Source organism: Puntigrus tetrazona, unplaced genomic scaffold, assembly GCF_018831695.1.
Source record: "Puntigrus tetrazona isolate hp1 unplaced genomic scaffold, ASM1883169v1 S000000644, whole genome shotgun sequence".
In the NCBI taxonomy this organism is placed as follows: domain Eukaryota; kingdom Metazoa; phylum Chordata; class Actinopteri; order Cypriniformes; family Cyprinidae; genus Puntigrus; species Puntigrus tetrazona.
The window spans coordinates 94,684-122,378 of record NW_025048265.1 but is presented as its reverse complement, the minus strand read 5'-3'; the positions used below and the strand labels follow the sequence as shown (position 1 = coordinate 122,378).

Below are 27,695 nucleotides of genomic sequence, written 5' to 3'. Positions count from 1 at the left end.
ATACTTCAAAGAGTCTGAGCCGTTTGGTGAGCGGTGGGGCGAAGATTGTACTGAAGCCTTTAAAACCATTATCCACTGCCTCACTCATGCCCCTGTGCTGGCATTTGCTGACCCTACAAGGACCTATATTCTGCATGTGGATGCAAGCCGGAATGGCTTAGGCGCAGTACTAAACCAAGAGTATCCAGAGGGTCTCCGGCCAGTTGCGTATGCTAGCAGGAAACTGAATGAAACGGAGCAAAGATATCCTACTCACCAGCTTGAATTCTTGGCATTGAAGTGGGCAGTAGTAGATAAATTTCACGACTATCTTTATGGAGTGAAATTTATTGTAAGAACTGACAATAATCCGCTCACCTATGTCTTGACTACAGCTAAGCTTAATGCGACAGGGCATCGTTGGCTGGCAGCACTGGCCACTTATGATTTTAGTCTCCAATATAAACCAGGACGATATAACATTGATGCTGATGTGCTGTCGCGGTACCCTTTGGGTGGTGGGCTATCTGAGGAATGGACCGAAATACCCCAGTCAGGGGTAAGAGCAATTTGTCAAAGCGTGTCAAGTGACAAGAGTGAGGAGTCTTCTACCAGACTGATTGATCAGTTGGGAGCCAGTTCCAGTATAGTTCCACCCACCTATGCATGCATTACCCAGCTTGAGCTAGGGAATCTCAAACAGCTAACACATACTGACCTCAAGTTGGCGCAGGACAAAGATCCAGTTATTGGACCAGTGAAACTAGCTGTGAGGCAAGGAAAAGTACTTACTGTGAATACGAGTTCTAGCCCACAAATGACACTTTTGCTGAGACAGAGTACTAAGCTGGTAATCCAGAATGAGCTATTGTACAGAATATCTCAGAATCCCTGTGGTAAAGAGAGAAAACAGCTCGTTTTACCTGAACAATTCCAGCAACAAGTAATGTATTCCTTACATGATGATGCAGGACATCTAGGAATTGAACGGACTACGGACCTGGTGAAGGACAGGTTTTACTGGCCTCGACTGACTTCTGATGTGGAAAAGTATGTGAAAAGCTGTGGAAGATGCCTGGTCAGGAAGACGCCACCTCAAAAACGTGCTCCCCTGGGTAACATCACTAGTAGTGGTCCAATGGAATTAATATGCATTGATTTTCTCTCAGTAGAGCCAGATTCAAAAGGTGTTACTAATGTCCTGGTTGTCACTGACCACTTTACACGCTATGCCCAGGCTTACCCTGCTAAAGATCAGAAAGCAGTGACTGTGGCGAAGATTCTCTGGGAAAAGTTCTTTGTGTATTATGGACTGCCAGCCCGTATACATTCAGACCAAGGCAGAGACTTTGAAAGTAGACTTATAAAAGAGCTCCCGGGTATGCTAGGGATAAAAATCAAGGACAACACCTTACCATCCTCAGGAGACCCACAACCTGAGCGATTTAATAGAACTCTGCTCTCCATGCTGGGTACGTTGGATGCTGAAGGAAAACAGAAATGGAGTCAGCACATCAGCAAGTTAATACATGCATACAACTGCAGTAAAAATGAGGCTACAGGGTACTCACCTATTTTCTCTTATTTGGAAAGGAAGCCCGCTTGCCTATAGATGTGTGCTTTGGCACTTCCTCAGGGGGAGGAGAAGAACAGACATACCAGAAGTATGTGGAAAACCTGAGGACAGATCCTCAGAAAGCTTATCAATTAGCTTCTGAGACCGCACTAAAGAATCATCAGAAAAACAAGCGTCTTTATGATCAAAAGGTGAAGTGTCAGAACATAGAGCCTGGAGACCGTGTGCTAATTCGAAATCTGAGTTTCACAGGAAAACACAAGCTGGAGAATAAGTGGAATTCAGCCCCGTATGTTGTTCTTAGGAAGCTTGACAATTTACCTGTCTACAAATTCAAACCCGAAGAAGGGACAGGAGGAGTCCGGACAATGCACAGGGATCATCTCTTACCTATCGGAGAATCACTGCGGATGCCAAAGGTTAATGAGAGACAAGAAGTTCCTCAAAGGCCAGTGACCAGGTCTAAAGGTACAAAAAAACAGGAAGAAGCATTGAGAGGGAAAAGAGCTTACAAACCCCCTGAAATGGGTGGTTATTCCTCAGAAAGTGAAGATGAAAGCTACTATTCCAAAGACTGGTCTAGACAATGGACACAGCTAATTCCTGATCTCCATCAAAAGCTTGAAATGCAAAAGAATGAAGTAACTGCCCACACAGACAGTGAATCTCAACATTCAGGACAAGAGGAAGTGATTGAGGAGACCAATGAGACTGAGGATTCTGGAGAGAATGTTCACCCGATTGCAGACTGGGAAGAGAGGAGCTCTAGTACAGTGTCCGATTTAGAGGCCGAATCTATGGATCATCGTCCAAAAAGGCAGCGGAAACCTGTGTCCAAATTAAGTTATGATGAACTAGGCCAACCCAGTGAAAGACCCATAACAGTTGTACACAGAGGGATAGTTATCCATCTGCCAAATTCCTCAAAGATTGAACTTAGCTCTCCAAAAAGGTATTCCGTTTCACCTAAATGTGCCCGATGTACTAGCATATGTACAAACTCTGAGAATAGACTCATTATTCATGTTTAAGACATGTATACTCATGGGGACATGAGAATTTCAGAAGGGGGAGGATGTAACCCTAGGGTTTAATTTACTATTAATATTTCATTTATTTATATTTATTTATTTTATTTTTTATTTTGTGACCAAAAAAGGGTTCTTTAAGAAATTATCTGTTCAGACATGTCTTTGGCAACAGGTTGTTTGGTTTAATGCTATTGGCTAAAAGGTGACTTGATCCCGCCTAATGTTGAGTAAGGCAGCTGCGATTGGCCAGGAAAGTAGGTGGGTCGAGAGGGTGAGGGAAGAGAAAAAAGAGAAGTGCGAAGGTGATGTTGTCGGCATGATAACAGGGAATGTGTCACTTTTATTTGTAGAAAATTATTTGAAAAGTGAAAACTGCATCATTTCAGTTTAAAGCAGTATATTTCTCTGTTTGTGATGTCAACACGACGACACAAGATGTCACCACGACGTGAATCAGAGAAAATGCAGGTTCACGCTTGACCGCCATTGCAGTAGACGGGACAATGTAGCTTGCTGGTGAAGTAACTTAACTCAAGTTTATTACTGAGATTAGCGTCTATAAGCGAGCTAGAAGTGATTGCCGCGGACGGTTGTTACAGCGATCAGGAAGTACGTCGAAGGAATCCAGATAGCGCTCCTAATCGCCGAGTGGTTAGGAGTTCCTCTGGCATCGCGGGAGCTCCACGGAGATTGTCGACTGACCATAGCCTCGCCTGGACTGATCTGACGGGTGACCGGTTCCTTGACTGTTTAAAGTTCTATCAGGTACCTGTTGTTGCTTTTTTTCTGATTTGCGCGAGAGCGAAGCGGCCATTTTCCTTTTTACTGGGCCTCAACGAACACTAGCGACGTCTCAGGCCTGCAACAGGGGGATTGAGTGTGAGAGTGTGTGTCTGTATGGTGGGCCCACCTTAAGCAGTGTTCTAATAGTGTTGTGATTGTGAAGGGTTTCATTTGTATTTATAGTTAGCCCTTCTTACTAAAGCTCTTTATTTCTATTTTAGTTTCCTTTCCGAAAAGGATACTGATATTTGTTACAATGATTAGAGACTAATTTGCACTTCTGAAAGTGAAAGTCTGAAGGGTACTTTGATTTAAGAAGAGTGATTCAGAAAGTAAAAGGAAAACATTTCTTTTGATTATATCTTTATTTGTGTAAAACTTTAACCCTTTAAGTGTTCTGTTGTGAAAAGAGTCAATCAAGCACTTTATGCAAAAGTGAAAGTTTATTTATAAAGTAAGAAAATATACTTTTACTAAACTTTGGTTCCTTCTGTTTATTCCCAACTCATCATACATTTTTGCTGTATAGTAGTTCAATCTATACAAACTGATAAGTAACCAGTATTGGTAAAACATGTAGCTTACTGAAGCCAACGTTGCATTTCCTAAGCAGTGGTATAAAGCAGGGTCACTTTTGATTTTAAAGAAAAATCACGTTGAGAAACACATTAAAAGAACCTGGGTTTTAGCGCCAACAATTTAAAGTGGTAGATACACCTGACATCTGAATAGGGCGCTACATAAAGTGGGGCTCGTCCGGGATTAACCCTTGCTGCTACACTGCTAAAAAGTAATTGCAAAAGAAATTATCCTGTCTCTGGGAAAACTGGTGCTTAAGTTAGGCAGGAGAAATGGATGTTGATGAATCCTCTTTACAAACTGAACTGGATAAATGGTGTCAGAAAGCAATAGTTGATCAGAAACATGCAGTATTACTGTTGGATGTGCCTGCAGAGTTGGAAGTCGCAAAAATTGAAGAAACAGTACAAATAGTCAAAGCTCTGGGAAGAGTAAGAGTCAGGGATCATAAAGAAGGACCAACACCAGGATTTCTACATGTGCTGTGTGAATGCAGAGAAGTTGTTGATTCTGCAAGCCTACCTGTAGAAGTAATACCTGCAGAGGGTGGGAAGCCTTGGAAGATAGTTGCAGCAGAAAAGCTGAGTTGCCACCTCCTGGATTTGCTGAAAACTGTCAAATCTGCTAATACAGGAAGGAAAGTCTGTCTCTGATCTACAAGCTATGTTCTCTTCACCCAGTTCCAATGCAGGGTCTCCAGAAGCGATAATCCGTGCGGTGGGTGAGCTGCTGGAAAAGACTTCGAAGCCTGTCAGTGATGGAAGTGCATATCGACGTTTGAGAGTTTTTTCAGGTGCTGTCCCTATTCCGGCAGGGGAAGAAGCCTTAGAGACCTGGATGGATCAAGCTAGAATGATGGTCATGGAGTGTGAATGCTCAGAGAAGGAGAAGCGCAGGCGAATCATTGAAAGTCTGAAGGGTTCAGCCCTGGATGTTGTGAAGGCTATCAGATTTGCTGATCCAGACGCACCTTCTCTTCAGTATCTTGAGGCTTTGGATGGGGCTTTTGGAACTCCTGAATCAGGAGAAGATTTATATTTTGCTTTCAGGTTGTTAAGGCAGAATCCAGATGAAGCACTTTCTGATTTTTTGAAGAGAATGGAGAAATCTCTGACAAGGGTAGCGCAAAAGGTGGATTGCCTGGAAACAATGTTGATAGAACAAGAGTTGAGCAGCTAATTCGAGGAGCTGTTGAATCTGACTTATTGTTACTTCAGTTGCGTTTGAGAGAGCGACGAGAAAATCCACCTACCTTTTTAGCTCTCTTGAATGAGATCAGGGAGGCTGAAGGAAGCGAAGCTGCCAGATACAGTCTGGGTGTCACTTTCAAACCCGTCCCACGACCACACGACAGAAACTTTCTAGTCTGGCTGCAGTGAGAGAATTAAAGGCTGAGATTCAAGAGCTGCAGACCAAAGTAACCGAGGAACCTTCTAAAGTACCTGTGTCAGAGACAATGTTGGAGTCAAAGCCAGTACCAAGAAGAAGAGAAGCTGACTCACCGGTAGACTTAGAAGTACAGTCACTAAAGAGGCAGGTACAAAGACTAGAAGAGCAGCTGGTTTCACTGAGTGTCAGACAGTCATCACAAATATCCAAAGAACCATCACCAGAGCAGGCTGTTGCTTCTGCAAAACCAAGATTTGAAGTGACTAAAGAAGATTACTTCTGCTACAAATGTGGGGGAGATGGCCACATTGCTCCAAGATGCAAGGCTACTGAGAATTACAGCCTGGTGATACAGAAGCTTGTGCGATCATTAAGAAAGACCAGAAGTGAAAGAACAGATCAGAGGGGTAAATACACTGGGGACAAAGTCAGTTCCTCTCGGAAAAGCCAGACAGTTGTAGTTGGGAAGAATAGTCTGCCTGCAGGGCTGGTGGGTCCAGCAATGACCGTCGCTATGAAAGTCAATGGGCAGCCCTGTGAAGCCTTATTAGATAGTGGGTCTCAGGTCACCATCATCTTTGAGTCATGGTACTCTGAAAAGCTGTCATCAGTACCTATCCAGCCTCTTTCCGGCCTGTCTATCTGGGGCCTTAGCACAGCTAGTTACCCCTATAAGGGTTATGTCTTAGTAGATGTTTCCTTTCCAGCTTCTGTCATAGGTGTGGAAGAGACTGTTTCCATCCTTGCACTGGTGTGTCCTGAACCTGAGGGACCAGAACAAGTGCCGGTAATCATTGGAACAAATGCAAAGTTTTTCCAACGCTTGATTGGACTCAACACAGCTGGTTCTGAGACAGATGTAGCACATGCCTTAAGAATTCAACTTCACAATACAAAAGTAATAGTACCGACAAAGCCTGTGCAGGAGAAAACTGTTGACATGCCGGCTGGTGAAGTGAAGTGGATCGGGCCAGATGCTTGCATTATACCGTTAAGAGGAGAAACGTGTGCTGTTTGTACAGTTGAGTCTCAAGAATCATTGGAGAAGGAAATTTTTCTGATAGAATCACCTTCAGATGATACACTGCCTGCTGGGTTGTTCATCGTACCAGTTATCTACGGCCCACTTCTGCTTTGGAGGAGAGCAAAATCAAGGTGCTGATTAAGAATGAAACAAGCAAAGATATAACCATCCCAGTTGGAACAGTTATAGCTCACATGTTTCATACCGATACAGTAATGACAACGTCCAATGTCCCATCAAAACCTAAGAGGATTGATCCAGAACGGTTTGATTTCAGCAAGTCAGCAATTCCAAGAGAGTGGGAAGATCGACTTCGCCAGACACTGTCTGAGAGAGGTAATGTCTTTTCTGTGGAGGAATGGGACGTGGGGTTAGCAAAGGATGTCAAGCATCACATTCGTCTGAGTGACCCCAAACCATTTAGAGAGATCTCGGCGTATTACTCCAGCTGACATTGATAATGTCCGACGACACCTCAAAGACCTGTTAGCTGCAGGGATTATTAAGGAGTCTCGGAGCCCTTATGCTTCCTCAATCGTGATTGTTCAGTAAAAAGAGTGGAGCAATACGCATGTGTATTGACTATCGTACACTGAACAGCAGAACCCTCCCAGATCAGTATACTACTCCACGTATAGATGATGCGCTGGACTGTCTTACAGGAAGCAAGTGGTTTCGGTCTTAGACCTTAGGAGTGGCTACTACCAGATAGCCATGGCCGATGAGGATAAGGAGAAGACTGCTTTTATATGTCCTTTAGGTTTCTATGAGTTTGAGAGGATGCCACAGGGAGTTAGTGGAGCGCCTCGCGACATTCCAAAGACTTATGGAGCGTGCCGTGGGGGACATGCACTTGCTGGAAGTGATAGTGTACCTTGATGATATTATTGTCTTTGGTTCCACTCTTGAAGAACATGAACGAAGGCTTTTGAAAGTCTTAGACCGCTTGGAGGAGTATGGTTTGAAAATCTCCCTTGACAAGTGCCAGCTTTGTATGTCACAAGTCAAATATGTGGGTCATATTGTCTCCTCTAATGGGGTTGCTCCAGACCCTGAGAAAATAGCAGCAGTCACTAGGTGGAAGATGCCCACAGATCTTAAAGCTTTAAGATCATTCCTTGGCTTCTGTGGGTTTTACCGGCGGTTTGTCAGGAACTACTCTGCAATTGTGCGACCCTGACTGAACTTACCAAAGGGTATCCTCCAGCCAAAGGGGTGGGAAAGGCACCACTGAAAGGAAATACTTCAAAGAGTCTGAGCCGTTTGGTGAGCGGTGGGGCGAAGATTGTACTGAAGCCTTTAAAACCATTATCCACTGCCTCACTCATGCCCCTGTGCTGGCATTTGCTGACCCTACAAGGACCTATATTCTGCATGTGGATGCAAGCCGGAATGGCTTAGGCGCAGTACTAAACCAAGAGTATCCAGAGGGTCTCCGGCCAGTTGCGTATGCTAGCAGGAAACTGAATGAAACGGAGCAAAGATATCCTACTCACCAGCTTGAATTCTTGGCATTGAAGTGGGCAGTAGTAGATAAATTTCACGACTATCTTTATGGAGTGAAATTTATTGTAAGAACTGACAATAATCCGCTCACCTATGTCTTGACTACAGCTAAGCTTAATGCGACAGGGCATCGTTGGCTGGCAGCACTGGCCACTTATGATTTTAGTCTCCAATATAAACCAGGACGATATAACATTGATGCTGATGTGTTGTCGCGGTACCCTTTGGGTGGTGGGCTATCTGAGGAATGGACCAAATACCCCCAGTCAGGGGTAAGAGCAATTTGTCAAAGCGTGTCAAGTGACAAGAGTGAGGAGTCTTCTACCAGACTGATTGATCAGTTGGGAGCCAGTTCCAGTATAGTTCCACCCACCTATGCATGCATTACCCAGCTTGAGCTAGGGAATCTCAAACAGCTAACACATACTGACCTCAAGTTGGCGCAGGACAAAGATCCAGTTATTGGACCAGTGAAACTAGCTGTGAGGCAAGGAAAAGTACTTACTGTGAATACGAGTTCTAGCCCACAAATGACACTTTTGCTGAGACAGAGTACTAAGCTGGTAATCCAGAATGAGCTATTGTACAGAATATCTCAGAATCCCTGTGGTAAAGAGAGAAAACAGCCTGTTTTACCTGAACAATTCCAGCAACAAGTAATGTATTCTTACATGATGATGCAGGACATCTAGGAATTGAACGGACTACGGACCTGGTGAAGGACAGGTTTTACTGGCCTCGACTGACTTCTGATGTGGAAAAGTATGTGAAAAGCTGTGGAAGATGCCTGGTCAGGAAGACGCCACCTCAAAAACGTGCTCCCCTGGGTAACATCACTAGTAGTGGTCCAATGGAATTAATATGCATTGATTTTCTCTCAGTAGAGCCAGATTCAAAAGGTGTTACTAATGTCCTGGTTGTCACTGACCACTTTACACGCTATGCCCAGGCTTACCCTGCTAAAGATCAGAAAGCAGTGACTGTGGCGAAGATTCTCTGGGAAAAGTTCTTTGTGTATTATGGACTGCCAGCCCGTATACATTCAGACCAAGGCAGAGACTTTGAAAGTAGACTTATAAAAGAGCTCCTGGGTATGCTAGGGATAAAAAAATCAAGGACAACACCTTACCATCCTCAGGGAGACCCACAACCTGAGCGATTTAATAGAACTCTGCTCTCCATGCTGGGTACGTTGGATGCTGAAGGAAAACAGAAATGGAGTCAGCACATCAGCAAGTTAATACATGCATACAACTGCAGTAAAATGAGGCTACAGGGTACTCACCCTATTTTCTCTTATTTGGAAGGGAAGCCCGCTTGCCTATAGATGTGTGCTTTGGCACTTCCTCAGGGGGAGGAGAAGAACAGACATACCAGAAGTATGTGGAAAACCTGAGGACAGATCCTCAGAAAGCTTATCAATTAGCTTCTGAGACCGCACTAAAGAATCATCAGAAAAACAAGCGTCTTTATGATCAAAAGGTGAAGTGTCAGAACATAGAGCCTGGAGACCGTGTGCTAATTGAAATCTGAGTTTCACAGGAAAACACAAGCTGGAGAATAAGTGGAATTCAGCCCCGTATGTTGTTCTTAGGAAGCTTGACAATTTACCTGTCTACAAATTCAAACCGAAGAAGGGACAGGAGGAGTCCGGACAATGCACAGGATCATCTCTTACCTATCGGAGAATCACTGCGGATGCCAAAGGTTAATGAGAGACAAGAAGTTCCTCAAAGGCCAGTGACCAGGTCTAAAGGTACAAAAACAGGAAGAAGCATTGAGAGGGAAAAGAGCTTACAAACCCCCTGAAATGGGTGGTTATTCCTCAGAAAGTGAAGATGAAAGCTACTATTCCAAAGACTGGTCTAGACAATGGACACAGCTAATTCCTGATCTCCATCAAAAGCTTGAAATGCAAAAGAATGAAGTAACTGCCCACACAGACAGTGAATCTCAACATTCAGGACAAGAGGAAGTGATTGAGGAGACCAATGAGACTGAGGATTCTGGAGAGAATGTTCACCCGATTGCAGACTGGGAAGAGAGGAGCTCTAGTACAGTGTCCGATTTAGAGGCCGAGATCTATGGATCATCGTCCAAAAGGCAGCGGAAACCTGTGTCCAAATTAAGTTATGATGAACTAGGCCAACCCAGTGAAAGACCCATAACAGTTGTACACAGAGGGATAGTTATCCATCTGCCAAATTCCTCAAAGATTGAACTTAGCTCTCCAAAAAGGTATTCCGTTTCACCTAAATGTGCCCGATGTACTAGCATATGTACAAACTCTGAGAATAGACTCATTATTCATGTTTAAGACATGTATACTCATGGGGACATGAGAATTTCAGAAGGGGAGGATGTAACCCTAGGGTTTAATTTACTATTAATATTTCATTTATTTATATTTATTTATTTTATTTTTTATTTTGTGACCAAAAAAGGGTTCTTTAAGAAATTATCTGTTCAGACATGTCTTTGGCAACAGGTTGTTTGGTTTAATGCTATTGGCTAAAAGGTGACTTGATCCCGCCTAATGTTGAGTAAGGCAGCTGCGATTGGCCAGGAAAGTAGGTGGGTCGAGAGGGTGAGGGAAGAGAAAAAAGAGAAGTGCGAAGGTGATGTTGTCGGCATGATAACAGGGAATGTGTCACTTTTATTTGTAGAAACAGAGTGAAAACTGCATCATTTCAGTTTAAAGCAGTATATTTCTCTGTTTGTGATGTCAACACGACGACACAAGATGTCACCACGACGTGAATCAGAGAAAATGCAGGTTCACGCTTGACCGCCATTGCAGTAGACGGGACAATGTAGCTTGCTGGTGAAGTAACTTAACTCAAGTTTATTACTGAGATTAGCGTCTATAAGCGAGCTAGAAGTGATTGCGCGGGACGGTTGTTACAGCGATCAGGAAGTACGTCGAAGGAATCCAGATAGCGCTCCTAATCGCCGAGTGGTTAGGAGTTCCTCTGGCATCGCGGGAGCTCCACGGAGATTGTCGACTGACCATAGCCTCGCCTGGACTGATCTGACGGGTGACCGGTTCCTTGACTGTTTAAAGTTCTATCAGGTACCTGTTGTTGCTTTTTTCTGCTCTGCGAGAGCGAAGCGGCCATTTTCCTTTTTACTGGGCCTCAACGAACACTAGCGACGTCTCAGGCCTGCAACAGGGGGATTGAGTGTGAGAGTGTGTGTCTGTATGGTGGGCCCACCTTAAGCAGTGTTCTAATAGTGTTGTGATTTTGAAGGGTTTCATTTGTATTTATAGTTAGCCCTTCTTACTAAAGCTCTTTATTTCTATTTTAGTTTCTTTCCGAAAAGGATACTGATATTTGTTACAATGATTAGAGACTAATTTGCACTTCTGAAAGTGAAAGTCTGAAGGGTACTTTGATTTAAGAAGAGTGATTCAGAAAGTAAAAGGAAAACATTTCTTTTGATTATATCTTTATTTGTGTAAAACTTTAACCCTTTAAGTGTTCTGTTGTGAAAAGAGTCAATCAAGCACTTTATGCAAAAGTGAAAGTTTATTTATAAAGTAAGAAAATATACTTTTTACTAAACTTTGGTTCCTTCTGTTTATTCCCAACTCATCATACATTTTTGCTGTATAGTAGTTCAATCTATACAAACTGATAAGTAACCAGTATTGGTAAAACATGTAGCTTACTGAAGCCAACGTTGCATTTCCTAAGCAGTGGTATAAAGCAGGGTCACTTTTGATTTTAAAGAAAAATCACGTTGAGAAACACATTAAAAAGAACCTGGGTTTTAGCGCCAACAATTTAAAGTGGTAGATACACCTGACATCTGAATAGGGCGCTACACACACTAAAGGTTTAATCTGGGCAGCATAATAATAATCTTGCAAACAGGGAAGTCCCATTCCCCCCTTTTCTTTCATTAGCTGAAGTGTTTTAAATCTAGTTCTGGGTTTTTCCCCATTCCAGATAAATCTTGAAAATAATTTATCCCATTCTAGAAACTGCTGCGATGGTATAATCACTGGCAAAGATTGAAATAAATATAGTAGTCTCGGTAGAATGTTTATCTTGATTGATTTCTATTCTTGAGCTCATGCTTAGAAAGGGAATAATATTCCATCTAGAAATATCTTTTTTAATCTTTAAAATTAGAGGGGCAAAATTAATTTGGTATAATTTTGATGTATCTTTTGGTAAAAGTACTCCTAGATACTTCATTGACACCGCTTCCCAATTTAGACAAAATTCTTAATAATGAAGCCGGGTGGCTTATAATTAAAGGTAAGGACCTGGGTTTTCTGTATATTTACTTTATAACCCGAGAAGGATCCGTATGTACCAAGGAGAGACATCAGTTCTTGAAATGACTGGGTGCTTTAGGTATACTAGAATATCATCTGCAAACGCAGCTACCTTTTGTATTCCTTTTGTACCTTTTGTATTCCTGTCCCTGTTTCTATGCCTATGATTTTGTCGTTCTGCCTAATACACTGAATTAGTGGCTCTATAAACAGGGCAAATAAAATGAAGCGATTTCAGGCTAGAAGAGACGGACACCAGCGCGTAAGTCTATTATACCTATTGCTGTGTGTTGTTCAAATTATTTCTTGCTGTTTGAGAGAATATTTGCGCTTCCCTACTTATTTGTAGTGTGTAGTTTAGTTGTGCTGTACTTTAAGTGGTTGTAAATTGTTTGCCTCCGGGCTATTAAGAGCACTTAAGTGTGAAGGCGTTAGTTTCGTTTTTCCTGAGCGACCTCCTGATTGGCTACTGCCTGGGCAAATTAGAACTAGCTTTTCGCGACTGTAACTAGACTGAAGACTACGAGAGTAAAGACATACGACTTTTACTGCGCGACTTTAACTGAGCAACGCACTTAAGTACATTTTCCTTCATTCTCTTACACATCTTCACTTCCTCTTTCTACCTCTATCATGTGTCTCCAACTCATTCCGTTTGTCTCTTTCGTCCTCGCCCTAACAACACACGCAGAGACGACAATGCACTCCTACTAACCTACGCTCTGTCCCTACATCCTCTACTACACCCCTATCTTTCTCTGTTGGTCTGTGGAATTGCCAGTCAGCGGTCAACAAAGCTGACTTCATTTCTGCTTTTTCTTTACATTCTTCACTCCACATTCTGGGATTGACGGAGACCTGGATTCGTCCAGAAGACTCAGCAACCCCAGCAGCTCTAGCCAACAATCACTCTTTTCTCTCACACACACCTCGTCAGGTTGGCCGGGGTGGTGGCACTGGTCTGCTCATCCCAAACAATTGGAAATATTCAACCAACTCACTTGTATGTCATTACATCTCTTTTGAATTTCATGCTATCACAGTTACTACTCCGACAAAATTCCACATAGTGGTAATCTACCGCCCCTGGACATATTCTAGACACCTTCCTAGAGGAGCTGGATGGATTATTGTCATCTTTACAGACGAAGGCACTCCACTCCTACTCTTCGGGACTTCAACATTCATCTTGACAAACCTTACGCTACGCACTTCCATTCCCTTCTAGCTTCATTTGACCTCAAACGCTCATCACGACAAGCACCCACAAATCAGGCAACCAGCTTGATTTAATTTACACACGCAGTTGTACTGCAGACACCATTTCAGTACAACCGCTTCACGTCTCTGACCATTTCCTTCTTACATTTCAACTGCATTTTCCTATCTCTGTGCAACTAACCCCTATACCGGTTACTTTCCGACGTAACCTTCGTTCCCTTTCTCCCTCCCATCTCTCCTCTGCTGTGTCCTCCTCCCTTCCTCACCTACCCATTTCTCTTCTTTGGATGTGAATACAGCTACAGATACCTTGTTCAGTGCTCTAACCTCCTGTCTAGACGACATCTGCCCTCTCTCCTCCAGGCCAGCACGGACTGCCACCTCTAGCCCCTGGTTGTCTGATGTTCTCCGTGAGCATCGGGTCAAACTCAGGGCAGCGGAGAGAAAGTGGCGCAAATCTAAAGATCTGACAGACCTGAGCAGGTATCAGACTTTGCTTTCTTCCTTCTCTGCCGAAATCCGCACTGCCAAATCATCATATTTCCAAAACAAGATCAACAACACTTCAGACACACGTAAGCTCTTCAGATCATTTAACTCCCTGCTCTATCCTCCACCACCTCCCACCACCTCAATATCACCTGACGATTTTGCCACATTTTTACAAACAAAACAAAAGCGATCAGCAGCCAGTTCTCAGCCCCTAACGCACAACCCTCAACCAACCGTGATCGACTACCGATTCCTCCACTTTCTCCTTCTGCTCCTCACTGAGACAGAAGTATCCAAACTTCTCTCTCCAGCCATCCAACAACATGTCCGCTAGACCCCATACCCTCTCATCTCCTGCAAGCAATCTCCCCACTGTCTTGCCGGCACTCACGCACATCATCAACACATCTCTCCTCACAGGTACCTTCCCACAGCATTTAAGCAGGCTCGGGTAACCCCACTGCTCAAAAAGCCCACTTTAAACACTTCTCTTATTGATAACTACAGGCCAGTCTCTCTTCTTCCATTCATAGCGAAAACACTTGAAAGAGTGGTTTTCAACCAGGTATCACTGTTTCTTTCGAAAAACAACAAACTGGACCATAACCAATCAGGTTTCAGGTGCGGCCATTCAACTGAGACTGCGCTGCTCTCAGTCACGGAAGCCCTGCGGACTGCAAGAGAGCTCAATCCAAATCATCAGTTCTCATTCTGCTGGATCTATCCGCTGCTTTTGACACTGTGAATCATCAGATCCTGCTGTCTACCCTCTCATCACTGGGCATCTCTGGGATCCCACTTCGTTGGTTCGAATCCTATCTCACTGGTAGGTTTTTTAGGGTGGCCTGGGGAGGAGATGTATCCACAGCACATCAACTGGTCACTGGGGTTCCTCAGGGATCGGTTCTTGGTCCCTCCTCTTCTCCATTTACACTACATCACTAGGCCCCATCATACAGGCTCACGGCTTCTCCTACCACTGCTACGCTCGATGACACACAGCTCTACCTCTCTTTTCATCCAGACGATCCAACGGTAGCTACTCGGATCTCGGGTTGCCTGGCGGACATCTCGACATGGATGCAAGAGTACCATCTACAGCTCAACCTGACAAAGACTGAGCTGCTTGTATTCCCCTGCCACTCCAACTACACAGCATGACTTCACCATCCAGCTAGGTTCTTCGTCAATTACCCCATCATCCTCAGTCAGAAATCTTGGTGTAATCCTCGATGACCAACTTACCTTCAAAGATCACATTGCAAAGACTGCTCGATCCTGCAGGTTTGCACTACACAACATCAGAAAGATCAGGCCCTTTCTAACAGAGAAAGCTGCACAGCTACTTGTCCAGGCCCTTGTCATTTCTAGACTGGACTACTGCAATGCTCTTCTGGCTGGACTTCCATCGAACACAATAAAACCTCTACAAATGATTCAGAATGCAGCGGCACGGCTGGTATTCAATGAGCCCAAGAGAACCCATGTTACACCTCTCTTTATCTCCTTACATTGGCTACGATTGCAGCTCGCATCAAGTTCAAGGCACTGATGCTTGCATAGAACAACCACAGACTCGCACCGGTCTACTTCCACTCACTATTACAAATCTACACACCCTCTAGAAGTCTGAGATCTGCTAGCGAGCTTAGACGCCTCGTGGTACCATCTCAAAGAGGCTCAAATCACTCTCCAGAACTTTCTCCTTCTCTGTTCCTGGCTGGTGGAACGATCTTCCCGTACATATCCGGAATGCTGGATCTCTGTCAATCTTTAAGAAACTGCTGAAAACTCACATCTTTCAGCAATACCTGACCTCATCATAAAAAAAAAAAAAAAAAAAAAAAAAAAAATACTCTCACTCTCACTGTCTCTGTCTCTCTTCTTATCCCCCTTGTTTATTCCTTCCCTTCTGGTATGTACTAATTTGAACACTCCCTGTGACTGGGTGTTATAAGCACTTACACTGTCTGTTTGTCTCTCTAAAAATGAATCGCTGTTGTACTCTCAATTGTAAGTCGCTTTGGATAAAAGCGTCTGCAAAATGACTAAATGTAAATGTAAATGTAAATGTAAATAGAGTAGGGCTAATTGGACAACCCTGGCGTGTTCTCGCTCTAGAGAAAACTGGTTAGAGATCACCATTCACCTTAATTCTCGCTACAGGTTTATCATATAGTGCTTGAATGACTTTGATAATAGATTTATGGAACCCAAATCGATTCATGACCATGAAGAGATAGTCCCACGTAACAGAATCAAATGCCTTTTCAGCGTCCAATCCCACTAAAAGAGCCTCAACATTATGCTTAGTTATGTGGTTCATAATATGTAATGAGCGTCTAATGTTGTCTTGGGTTTGTCTTTGCCTAACAAATCCAGTCTGGTCTGGGTCAATAAGTTTAGGGATAATTATATCTAACCTTCTAGCCAAAATGGATGTAAATAGTTTATAATCAACATTTAAAACACTGATGGGTCTAAAGTTTCCACACTCACTTTTATCTTTACCTTCCTTTGGTATAACAGAAATAATTGCTTCCCTCCAAGAGGGAGGGACCGCCCCACCCTTTAATATTGAATTGAAGGTAGTCAGTAACATAGGCGACAATGATTCTCTAAGAGATTTATACCATTCAGAGACAAAACCATCGGGACCTGGAGACTTATTTACTTTCAACCTAGTAGTAGCGTTATTTAATTCCTCTACCGTTATTTCTGATAACAGTCTATCATTGTCTTCTGAAGAGACTAGGGGCAAATTCAAAGAGTCAAGGACCCTTGTCGCTTGAGATTCTACATCTAATTGGTTTTGGGAGTATAATTGTTTGTAGAATGTCTCAAAAATTTTAAGAATTTTATCCAGGCCATTTTCAATTTTTTTGGTAGCTGGATTGCGAATCTTGTAGATCGAATTATCAGCCTGCTGTTTACGTAACCTATAGGCCAGGAGTTTAATAGATTTTCCCCCCACTTCATAATATCTCTGCTTGGTAAATATAATTTTTTTCTGTATTTCTTGCATGTACAAATCATTTATCTCTTCCTGAGTCTTTTTAATCTCTTTTTTCACATTAATATCAAGATTTCTCATGTGTTGTCTTTGTAACTTCTCCAGATATTGCTGCAGTGTATTAAGTCTCTCCTGCCTAATCTTTTTGAGTAGTGAGGTAATTGCAATAATCTTTCCCCTCATCACAGCTTTACATGCATCCCAGAGCATAGGGGGTGAGACCTCCCCGTTATCATTATTTTCCAAGTAAATATTAATTTCTGTCTTCAACTGTTCTTTAAGCCCATTTAAAATACTTGAGTTTAATCTCCACAATGTAGTCTTTGGTTTGCTACTCAAGTTGAAAGTCAAATAGACAGGACTGTGATCAGAAAGATCTATTGTTCCTATCTCGCAGCACTTGACCCTGTCTCTGTCTTTACTAAAAATAAAGAAATAATCAATTCTAGAATAAACCGAATGCGGTGAAGAAAAATGTGTATAAGTACGTATAGACGGTACTTATATAGAAAATGTATTTGCTTTGATATTAATATTGCTACTCCTCTCCTGTGGCCAGATTTATAAGATGATGAAAAAGCACTGAAGCCTGATCTATTTAGTTTACTATGTTCTACCTGTGATAGATGTGTCTCTTGTAAGAAGGCAATCTGAACTTTATCTTTTTTAAGTTTTGAAAAAATTTTACTTCTTTTAATTGGATTAAGTACCCCGTTTGCATTGAAGGATATCACCTTAATATTACGTTACATTATTCTCTATTAACACAAATCTTAACCAACATCCCCTCTTGCGAGTCAGTAACTGAGCAGACTCTCCCCTCGTTTCCAAGAATGGCAGCTGAACTCTCTGAACAACACTAAAACATTGAACTATGAAAAAATAAAGAACTTTAAAGACTTCCAAAAAAGAGGTCTCTCTCCTGACCTCAAGTGAGCCAAAACAGAATGGCTCAGAGGGAAAACCTTCACTATCCAACAGGGAAGGGCCCCCTATGCTGATCACACTGGCAATACAGTTTGCGCTCATGTGTCAGTATGACAGCTATACTCCGACATTCATTAAAAGAAAAAATACATTGGACTAGGCGAAGACCCAAAACAACACTAAAGTAAAATACATTGGTCCATATCCTAGTTTCGCAATGAGGTCCCGCAAAAAGGAGAGGGGAAAAGCAAGAATTGTCACCTTCCAGGTAATGAACCAACCTTTAAAAGAAAATAATAATAGATTTAACATAAATAAAGTCAAAGCTCTGTTTACCGCCTGTAAGACTGAAGCTTTTCTTTGTAGCTTTGCTTGTCCCTGATGCGGCCTCCCTCCGCTCTCTGACCAGCCGTGCGCCAGGTGAGACGTTGAATTCGCTCCATCAGTGACCCGGGGGGCTGGATGACCGTGATGGGGAATCCCCTGTCAGCTAGATCCTTCGTTGCTTCTTCCGCAGAGTTGTATACCCGGGTCGCGTCTGTGAAAAACACCCGTAGTTTGGCAGGGTAGGGGGTTTGAAACTTGATCTTCTTCTCGGTCAGCATTTTCTTTGCTTCTGTGTATTCCTTGCGCTTTCTGATAACGTCAGGGGCATAATCGTGATCAATGTTCACTCTCCTCTCCTCCCAGACAAAGCCCTTCTTTCTCCACGCCGTTCTCAAAATTTCTTCCTTCAGCTTATAACTGAGAAAGTTCACCACAATTGATCTCGGCGGTGCATTTTCCGGCGTGGGTTGTGGGGCGGCGCGCGATGCGCTCTCTATCTGAAGGGATTGAGGCGATTGTAAATCGAGTTTTTCCTTCAGCATACTCTCCACAAACGCGATCATAGTTGGCGAGTTTGCCTCAGCCCCTTCTGCGACCCCGTAGATCCTGATGTTGTTCCTTCGTGAGCGGCCCTCTTGGTCCGTTATCCTTTCTTCTAACTGCGTCTGTAGTTTCAAAACTTCCGCCATTACGCTTTCGGTGTTTTGCGATCTCTCCTCCAAACTGACAATTCGTTCCTCAGCTTCTTCTACTCGGACATTGGTTTTTCGAATGTCCTCTTTTATTTCTTTTAGCTGATCAGAATTGTCTCTCCTAAAATCGCGCACCTCTTGGAAAATCATAGCCAGGCTAACGGTCTCCACGTGCTCGTCGCCGCCTCCCCGCTCCATTACACTCTCACCCGGGCTGACGTTAGACGGCGGCTCGACGTTTTCACCCTGTACTCCTTCTTTTACTAATTTCCCTTTAGGTCTTCGCCTAGTTTGTGCTTGGGCCCCTCCTTCCATACTGACGATAGTGAAAATTCCAGTTTGTATCTCGTGTTTTGGGGCTAAAATCTATCACTTTGTCGGAGAGCGATCTTTCAAGCTGCCATCAGGTTGCTGACGTCACCGGAAGTCTTGTATATAACATTATCAAATAAAAAACAACAAATAAATATAAAACTATAGATGGAGCAATTGATGTAAAATATATTACGTAATATATTATATTGCAAGATATGCATATACATAGAAACATTAATAAGCTTGAGAAATTGATTTAAGGGTTTAGGTTTAATAGTTTGTCTTCATGGAATGTTGCTGAGAATTTAAATCAGTTCTGCTATGAGGGATTTTTGTTTTTACTTCATCGTAATGACCCATGTATTTACTACACTTAAGTGCTGTGTGCGTTTACTTAGAGATAGAGGTGCCGTTTATTTAAACTATACTGAAGCAAGAAAAAAGGTGGAATAAATCTATATTTATTTACCTTTTTTGTTTCTTTATATACTTAATAGTAATATGAACTAATAGTTGAGTACTACTCTATGTACTGTAGCTGTAATAATAATTAATGCTGCTCTAATGTTATAATAAAGAGTATATTGGTTTTAAATAGGTTTTTAGTTTGTATTATTACTATATTACTATGTATTGGTCAAGTAAAATTGATTTCATAATACAAATAGTAATATTTGTATAATGAAATAAAAACTTTATTACAGCCACAATGTGTTATGTGTTCACACACTGTTTTGCTTATTCTCAAAACTGTTTTTCTTAGTATTTTTATTATTTTAGAAAATATTTGTAATGCAGATAGAATGTTTAAACTATCAAAAACCTCTTCATTTTAATTAATAAAACTCTAAAAAAAAGAGTTTTATTCTGTTCACTGTACCTAACAGAATTAAAATGGTCAGTTTACTATCTATATTTCCCTGCATGCTTTGCAACAGACTGCTTTAAGGGAGTACATTTAGGGAATAAGTGATATAATCTATGTTTTAAGTAAAGGGAAGACATGCTCGTGTTTAATGTTCATGTGTGTTAGATATTTAAAGGAGGTCTGTAGTGTTTGAAGAGAGAACATAGTAACAGTGTCTGTAACGGTACACAAGTCTGTTCTTTTTGTGTTCTTTGTTTTTAAACTATGTAAAAATTACAGGTTATTTAGGTTAATTGCCACACATTTAAAGTTTTAATGAGCTATTTTAACTCATTTATATAAACCTTTATATAAACTGCTTTGTCCATCTACTTTACTTTTAAAGTAAAGTTTTTGAAGCTCTATTCAACACAGATAAAGGCTTTCTGATGCAAAGCATATTTTACAAAAAAAAATGCTGTCATGACATTCTAAGCTACATCCTACTTTGTGAAAGTTAAGTCAGTTCTGTACGCCTGTTTGACCGGAAGCTAGTTATTGTACTATATAAAGTGTAGTGAAATCAGAAGGCATTTATTAACCCACCAGAGCCGTGTTAAGTATGTTTATGATGGATGAATGAACTTTTTGAATTTAGCAGTCACTCACTGACATTATAAAGCCTGGCATAATAACCTAATACAAAGAATAACTATACTACTGTGGCAGAGTGAGGACGCTCCTCCCTGTAGTTAGAAGACAGCCTATCAGAGCAGAGTGCTGCGTATATAAAAGCCGCTTGTTGTGCTACCCGGGATGCGTCATCGCTAGCTCCGCCCCTTGGTGTGTGTGGGTTTCCGCATGGAAAAGGTATGGTTTGGTGGCAGTTTGTCTGGTGTTAAATTTTAGTTAGTGTATATCAATTAATTTAATTCACTCTTGTAGCTGGAATAGCTTCTGGTTTGCGGTTTTGCAGTGGTGCGCAGGCTGTCATTGATCCCCGGGTAAGCCCAGTTTGATAAACGGTTTATATAAAACAATTACATCTGTTTAAATCGCATGCTTTTATTTCAGCTGGGTTGAGTCCACTTTCCGTGTGAATTGTCAAACATTATGCTGTGAGCAATCATACAACTTAGGTTATTTTGACGAAGATTTGGGTACGTATCAGTGTATTTTTATGTATTACATTTGTTAATTTGGTTAACGAATTGTTAAATCTTAGCAGGATATTCCGTAGAGACGCTTCGATTGCAGCCAACAGATTAAGACTGTGCTGCTGTTTTGCTGCTATTTCCTCTGTTCCGTGTTTAATGCTGAAACCTGAGGCTATGGAAACGGAGATGGTCGGTTCATCACTGTGCGCGTTTGGCGAGCGTTGACCGGCTCCCATTCAGTGATCGGCTTCCTGCGAGTGTTCAGTGCGACCTACTTAATTTGAGTTTCGTTGTTTTGTTACTGCATGTTTTTTTCTTGTGACTGTTTATTTACATCTGTTGTAATAGTCTTGTGGTTAAATCTCTTTTTTTGTTCTTTTCATATCTATCTATATTTTACTGCTATATTGTGATTACTGGAGAATTCTCTTAACCCAGTTTTAGTATAATTGAGGTATTTATTGATTGTTTCTTGCATCTGTGTGTTAGGCCCTGTATGAGAAGGCTAGCTGTTATGATATCCTGGTGGTGGTGTTTGGAGCACGACGTGTGGACTGCTGTCTGATCACTCACTCCACTGGTGTGTGTGTGTGTGTGTGTGTTTGTGTGTGTGTGTGTTTGTGCGCGTGTGGTTTAACATTCACTTTACAGCTAGCCTAGTCTGTTTGTACGTTTTAGTCCCTGTTTGAATTGTTGTGGTTCTATTTTGTAAATGTTTTTTTTCTATTTGGATTTAATAAACCAATATGCTTCTATGCTAATGTCCTTGTCTCTGCCCTTCATGGTCACGAACCTGTGTGTCTCAATCTAAACACTTAGTTCCCCTTACTTTAAAGGGGTGGCGTAGTCAGCATTAATTCCTAGGGTTTTGAAAATCGTACTGTAATCTGAATTAGTTCCTGTGGCCGCGCTACAATCTGGCGTAGTCGGCAGGATTCCGTGTTCGGCAGAGACGTGGTTATTGGTAGTTGGTTTGTGTGTTTCTCTTTCTTGGTTGGTGTTTGTTTTGTTTTTCTTTGTAGTGACAATCGTGAGGGGTAGCAGCAGAGCAGCAGCACATGTCCAGTGGATTCGAATTTTCATTCAGTCTACTTGCCCTGATTGGTGAGTGTTATTTGGGGTTAGAATTATGGAGGAGGAGTTACAAGAACTCCGGGAAGTAGTAGCTCAGCTGCGGGCAGAGAATGATCGGTTGCGTCAAGAGCGCTTCTCTGCACTGCCCGACCCTAGTGATGTACCTTCTGTGGTGTCTGGTCCTTCTGTTGCCGTTCCCCCTCAACCAAGTAATGCACAAGCCGTTTTGCCGGAAAGATTTGTTTTCATACCAAGAGACAGAAAGTGTCCAAAATTTAATGGCAGGGTTGGCCTGGGCATTGATGAATGGGTTGAGGAGGCCCGAGCTTGTATGCAGGCCCGTCACCTATCTGTTTCCGACCAGGCTTTCTTCTTGGTTGATCATTTGGAGGGGGAGGCAAGGGAGGAACTTCGATATCGTTCAGAGACTGAGCGGAGTGATCCAGATAAAATAATTTCAGTGTTACGAGAGTTGTATGGTTGTTCACAGTCTTATGTCTCTTTGCAGGAGGCCTTTTTTTCTCGTAAACAGCAGGAGGGGGAATCCTTGTTGGAGTTTTCCCTCGCTCTGATGGGCCTCCTGGAACGTGTTAAGCAGCAATCGCCGTATGCCATGCCAAATTCACAAGTTTTGCTACGTGATCAATTTGTAGAATACGTGTGTGATATTTCTCTTCGTAGGGAATTAAAACAATTAATACGTCAACAGCCCACCTTAACCCTGCTAGAGGTGCGTAGCGAAGCTCTTAGGTGGGAAAGGGAAGGTATGTTGGGGAGTCCGAGGGGGCGGAGTAATTCTGTCCCATCCACTTATGGAATTCAGTATGGTGTGCAAGGCGAGCCACGCAGGGGTCGATCTCCACAGCGATCTGAATTGACTGAGTTGAGGGACATGCTGAGATCACAACAAGAACAGTTAAATAAATTGACACAAAATTTTGCTCACTTGCAGGTCTCTCAGACACGTAGTCGATCCCCTTACCGTGGCCCTGTCATATGTAGGAGGTGTCAAAGACCTGGCCATTTTGCTAGAGAGTGTGATGGGGAGCGCGTTTCTACTCACCTTCGGCTTCCTTCTCCTGCTGCTTCGTCGTCTGGGGGTGGACAGCCTGGCCCATCTGGGTTGTCGGGAAACTAGTTCCCACCGTGTTGCCGAGCCAAGGCGCGGTTGGGGAAATGACTGGCTCAAAATTGTCGAGTGCGTCTAGTTTGATGTCTTCGTGCCCACACCTTGTTGTTCAAATGGGGGGAGTTCACATTCCATGCTTGATCGATACTGGTTCCATGGTATCTACAATTACAGAGAGTTGTTTTGGTGAACACTTTGAACCATGGGGTCAGGATCGACTTAAGTCATGCCAGTGGTTGCAGCTTCGAGCAGCTAATGGCCTCTCAATTCCATATATTGGTTATATGGAATTGGATGTCAAATTGTGTGGGCAAGTCATCTCAAAATGTGGGGTGCTTGTCGTCCGGGATCCTCCGGGCGGCATTTGTACTAAAGTTCCAGGGGTGATTGGGATGAATGTCTTAAGTCGTTGCTACCGGGAGTTATTTGGACGACATGGCTCCGCTTTATTTGATGCGGCAGTAACTGAGGCTCCTGGTTTTGTTATTCAGGCATTTCAGCATTGCCAGCGATTGGAGGACCATGGTCCCAAAAGGCATTCTGGTCCTGTCCGCTTGCGAGGTCGTAAGTCGTGTCGCATCCCGGGTGGTACAATGAAGTTCGTAGCCTCAACCTGTTCTGAGAAATACTCTGGGGAGGTGGTATTGTTTGAGCCCCCAGAGTCTGGGTTACCTGCTGGTTTACTGGCTTCTCCAGCGCTGGTTCAGGTTAGAAGAGGCACTGCCTACTTACCTGTGGTGAATGTGGGAACTGCGGATGTGATGTTGCATTCCAACACCGTTTTAGGAGTACTAATGGGGGTCAGTGTGGTAAGTCTGCCTCCTGGGGTAACTGAAGTCAAACCTGTTGTTGCTACCGTGAGTTCTCAGGTCCTAGGTGTGACATCTGCTGTACAGGAGCAGATTGAAGCAGTTGATTTGTCCATTTTGTCAGAAGTGGAACGGGGTCAGGTTAGGACCCTTTTATATAAATACCAGTCAGTTTTTTCAGCCCATGATGGTGACTTAGGATGTACTAACTTGATTTCTCATGACATCCCTCTGCTTGATTCGGTTCCTGTTAGGCAGCGTTACCGGCGAATTCCACCATCGGAATATGAGGTAGTAAAATCCCATATTAATCAGCTGTTGGAAGCCAACATTATAAGAGAGAGCTGTAGTCCCTATGCTTCCCCTATTGTTCTTGTTAAAAAGAAAGACGGTAGTTTGCGCATGTGCGTGGACTACCGTCAGCTAAATGTAAAGACCAGAAAAGACGCCTTCCCTTTGCCGCGCATTGAGGAAACATTGGACTCCTTGACGGGGGCCTGTTGGTTTTCCACAATGGATTTGGCGAGTGGATACAACCAGGTCCCCGTCACTGAGAATGATAAACCCAAGACTGCTTTTTGCACCCCTTTTGGGTTGTTTGAATGGAACCGGATGCCTTTTGGGCTTTGTAATGCCCCGAGTACTTTCCAGCGTTTAATGGAGCGGATATTCGGGGATCAGCAGTGTAGGTCTTTGCTCCTCTACCTTGATGACATCATAGTGTTTTCCTCCTCAGTGTCACAACATATTGAACGGTTAGAAGTTGCCTTAAGCCGGCTAGAAAGGGAGGGACTGAAAGCCAAATTGGGTAAGTGCGCATTCTTCCAGCGGGAAGTGAGGTATTTGGGACACGTAATTTCTGAACAGGGAGTTTCGACTGATCCGCAGAAGATTGAGGCGGTAGCTCAATGGCAACGCCCTACAGGCGTGTCGGGTTATGTTCATTCTTGGGTTTCGCCAGCTACTACCGCCGGTTTGTGGAGGGATTTGCAAAGTTGGCGGCCCCCCTGCACAAGCTGGTGGCAGAATGGATAGCTGTTAGGCCCAGGATTCAAGCGAATCAGGGTTTTTCGGATGCCTGGACTGAATCGTGTCAGCGCAGTTTTGATGAGTTGAAGCGAAGCTTACCACCGCTCCAGTGCTCGTGATATGCCGATTTCACTCTGCCTTTATTCTAGAGGTAGACGCTAGCTATGGGGGTTTAGGGGCAGTCTTGTCTCAGGAGCAGGGAGGTAGGGTGCGACCTATTGCCTATGCTAGCCGCAGTCTACGGCCCACTGAGCGCAACATGTCAAACTACAGTTCCATGAAGTTGGAGTTTGTGGCGCTCAAGTGGGCCATGACTGAGAAATTTAGAGAATATCTACTAGGGCATAAGTGCATTGTCTTTACGGATAATAACCCCCTCAGTCATTTGGGGACAGCTAAGCTTGGGGCTGCAGAACAGCGTTGGGCAGCTGAGCTTGCAGTCTTTGATTTTGATATCCGGTATCGGTCAGGCAAGAGTAACCGAAATGCGGACGCATTGTCAAGACAATATCCCCCTGCCCCTCTTGAAGTCAAGGAGTTGTTACCTGGAACCGAGATTCCAGTGGCTATGAAGCAGGCATTTGGGATAACCAAACATGCACTGGTGACTCAAGCCGTTGTTTCAGCCTTGCCTAATTTTTCAGGGATATGAGAGCCTTGCAGGAGGCAGATCCGGTGGTGGGAGATTTTGGTGTTTTGGAGGCAGGGAATGCGTCCTACATTTGAGGAACGTAGACGGCTATCTAAGACTGCGTTGGTCCTACCGCCAGTGGGATCGGTTGTTGGAAACGGATGGGATTTTTGTATCGTCGAATCTTCCGTCCAGATGGGGGTGAGGAGACTTTGCAACTAGTTCTTCCATCTGTCTTGAGGGGAGAGGTCCTCACACAAATGCATCAGGGACATGGACACCAAGGTGTTGACCGTACTACGGAATTGGTTCAGCAGCGTTGTTATTGGCCGGGCCTGACGGGCGGATGTAGTCCAGTGGTGTCGAGACTGTGAGAGATGTCAGGTTGCAAAGAACTCCCAGCCAGCCGCAAGAGAGAGTTTTATGGGCCATTTGTTGGCCGCCAAGGCCAAATGAAATTTTGGCCATCGATTTTACCTTACTTGAACCTTCTCGGTTAGGTCTCGAGAGTGTCTTGGTTATGACCGATGTCTTCACCAAGTATACATTGGCGGTCCCTACTCGGGATCAGAGGGCAGAGACAGTAGCACAGGTTTTAATAAACGAGTGGTTCTATAAGTTTGGTGTCCCTGCTCGTATTCATTCTGATCAGGGGCGCAATTTCGAGTCCTCCCTTATCCAACAACTTTGTAGTCTGTACCAGATTAAAAAGTCTCACACTACCCCCTATCACCCTGGGGGTAACGGGCAGTGCGAGCGTTTTAACAGAACCTTGCATAGTCTCCTACGTACCTTACCAAACTCCCGAAAGGTGGATTGGCCTTCTGCACTTCCTCAGTTGCTCTTTTGTTACAACACTACCCCCCATCAAACTACCGGTGAGTCACCTTACTTTCTAATGTTTGGTCAAGAGCCTCGGCTCCCTGTTGACTTTTTGTTGGGCAGAGGACAGGAAAGGGAGTCCAGAGGAATAAATGAGTGGGTGTTGGAGCATCAAACAAGGTTGCAGGTGGCTTTTGAGGGAGCCCGAGAACATCTGAAGGCAGCCGCAGATCGTCGTAAGGAGAAGTATGACTCTGGTGTTCGGGATGCACCACTGGGAGAGGGCCACCTAGTTTATCTACGAAATTATGGCAGGAGAGGGCGCCATAAGATCCAAGATCTCTGGAGCCCAGTAGTGTATCGGGTCATACGGGCACCTAAAATGGGCGGGTCCGTTTACACCATAGCACCTGTAGACGACTTGAGTAAGGTGAAGCATGTCCATCGTTCTCTGTTAAAGAACCGAGTGCAACAAGATCCCCCGGTTGTTGTTCCAACTGAAGCATCAGCTGTTGTGGAGGCACCACCTGTGGAGGAGTCCTCATCATTGGATGAAGTAGACTTGTGGGTCGTGGTACCCGAACCTCCTCAGCTGGGTGGTAGACCAGTAATGCAGAATCCTGCATCCTTAGATCCAGCTGTATCCTTGAGGCCCGCTGCACAACAGGATGCAGTTGAGGGTGGTACCCTGGATGCTCTGGGGGCTTCTGGACAATCCGGTTTGAGGCCTAGAACCTCATCGCTTGGGGAGCCTTTGTTAGTGGAGCAGCCTACAGCGAGTGAAGTTTCTGTGCGGCGTACAGGGAGGGCTAATGCTGGTCTGCATTCTAATCGTTACCATCTCCCAAGGGCAGTTGGGGGAATGGTAGAGTCCGGGCTTCTGTATTGAATTCGGTTTCTGCCCTGTTTAGGCCCTGAATTGAGTGGTCCATCGTCGGGCGACGATTCAATTGGCGGGGGTAGATTGTGGCAGAGTGAGGACGCTCCTCCCTGTAGTTAGAAGACAGCCTATCAGAGCAGAGTGCTGCGTATATAAAGCCGCTTGTTGTGCTACC

General features: G+C 43.7%; 1 long non-coding RNA gene across 1 annotated transcript; it reads left to right on the top strand.

The window, feature by feature from the left end:
• The first annotated feature begins 20,748 nt into the window (after positions 1-20,748).
• On the top strand, positions 20,749-21,289 carry LOC122334798. The gene is made up of 3 exons (XR_006248812.1): positions 20,749-20,859; positions 20,935-20,993; positions 21,064-21,289. It is a non-coding gene; the product is annotated as an uncharacterized LOC122334798 (long non-coding RNA).
• The last annotated feature ends 6,406 nt before the right edge of the window (positions 21,290-27,695 follow it).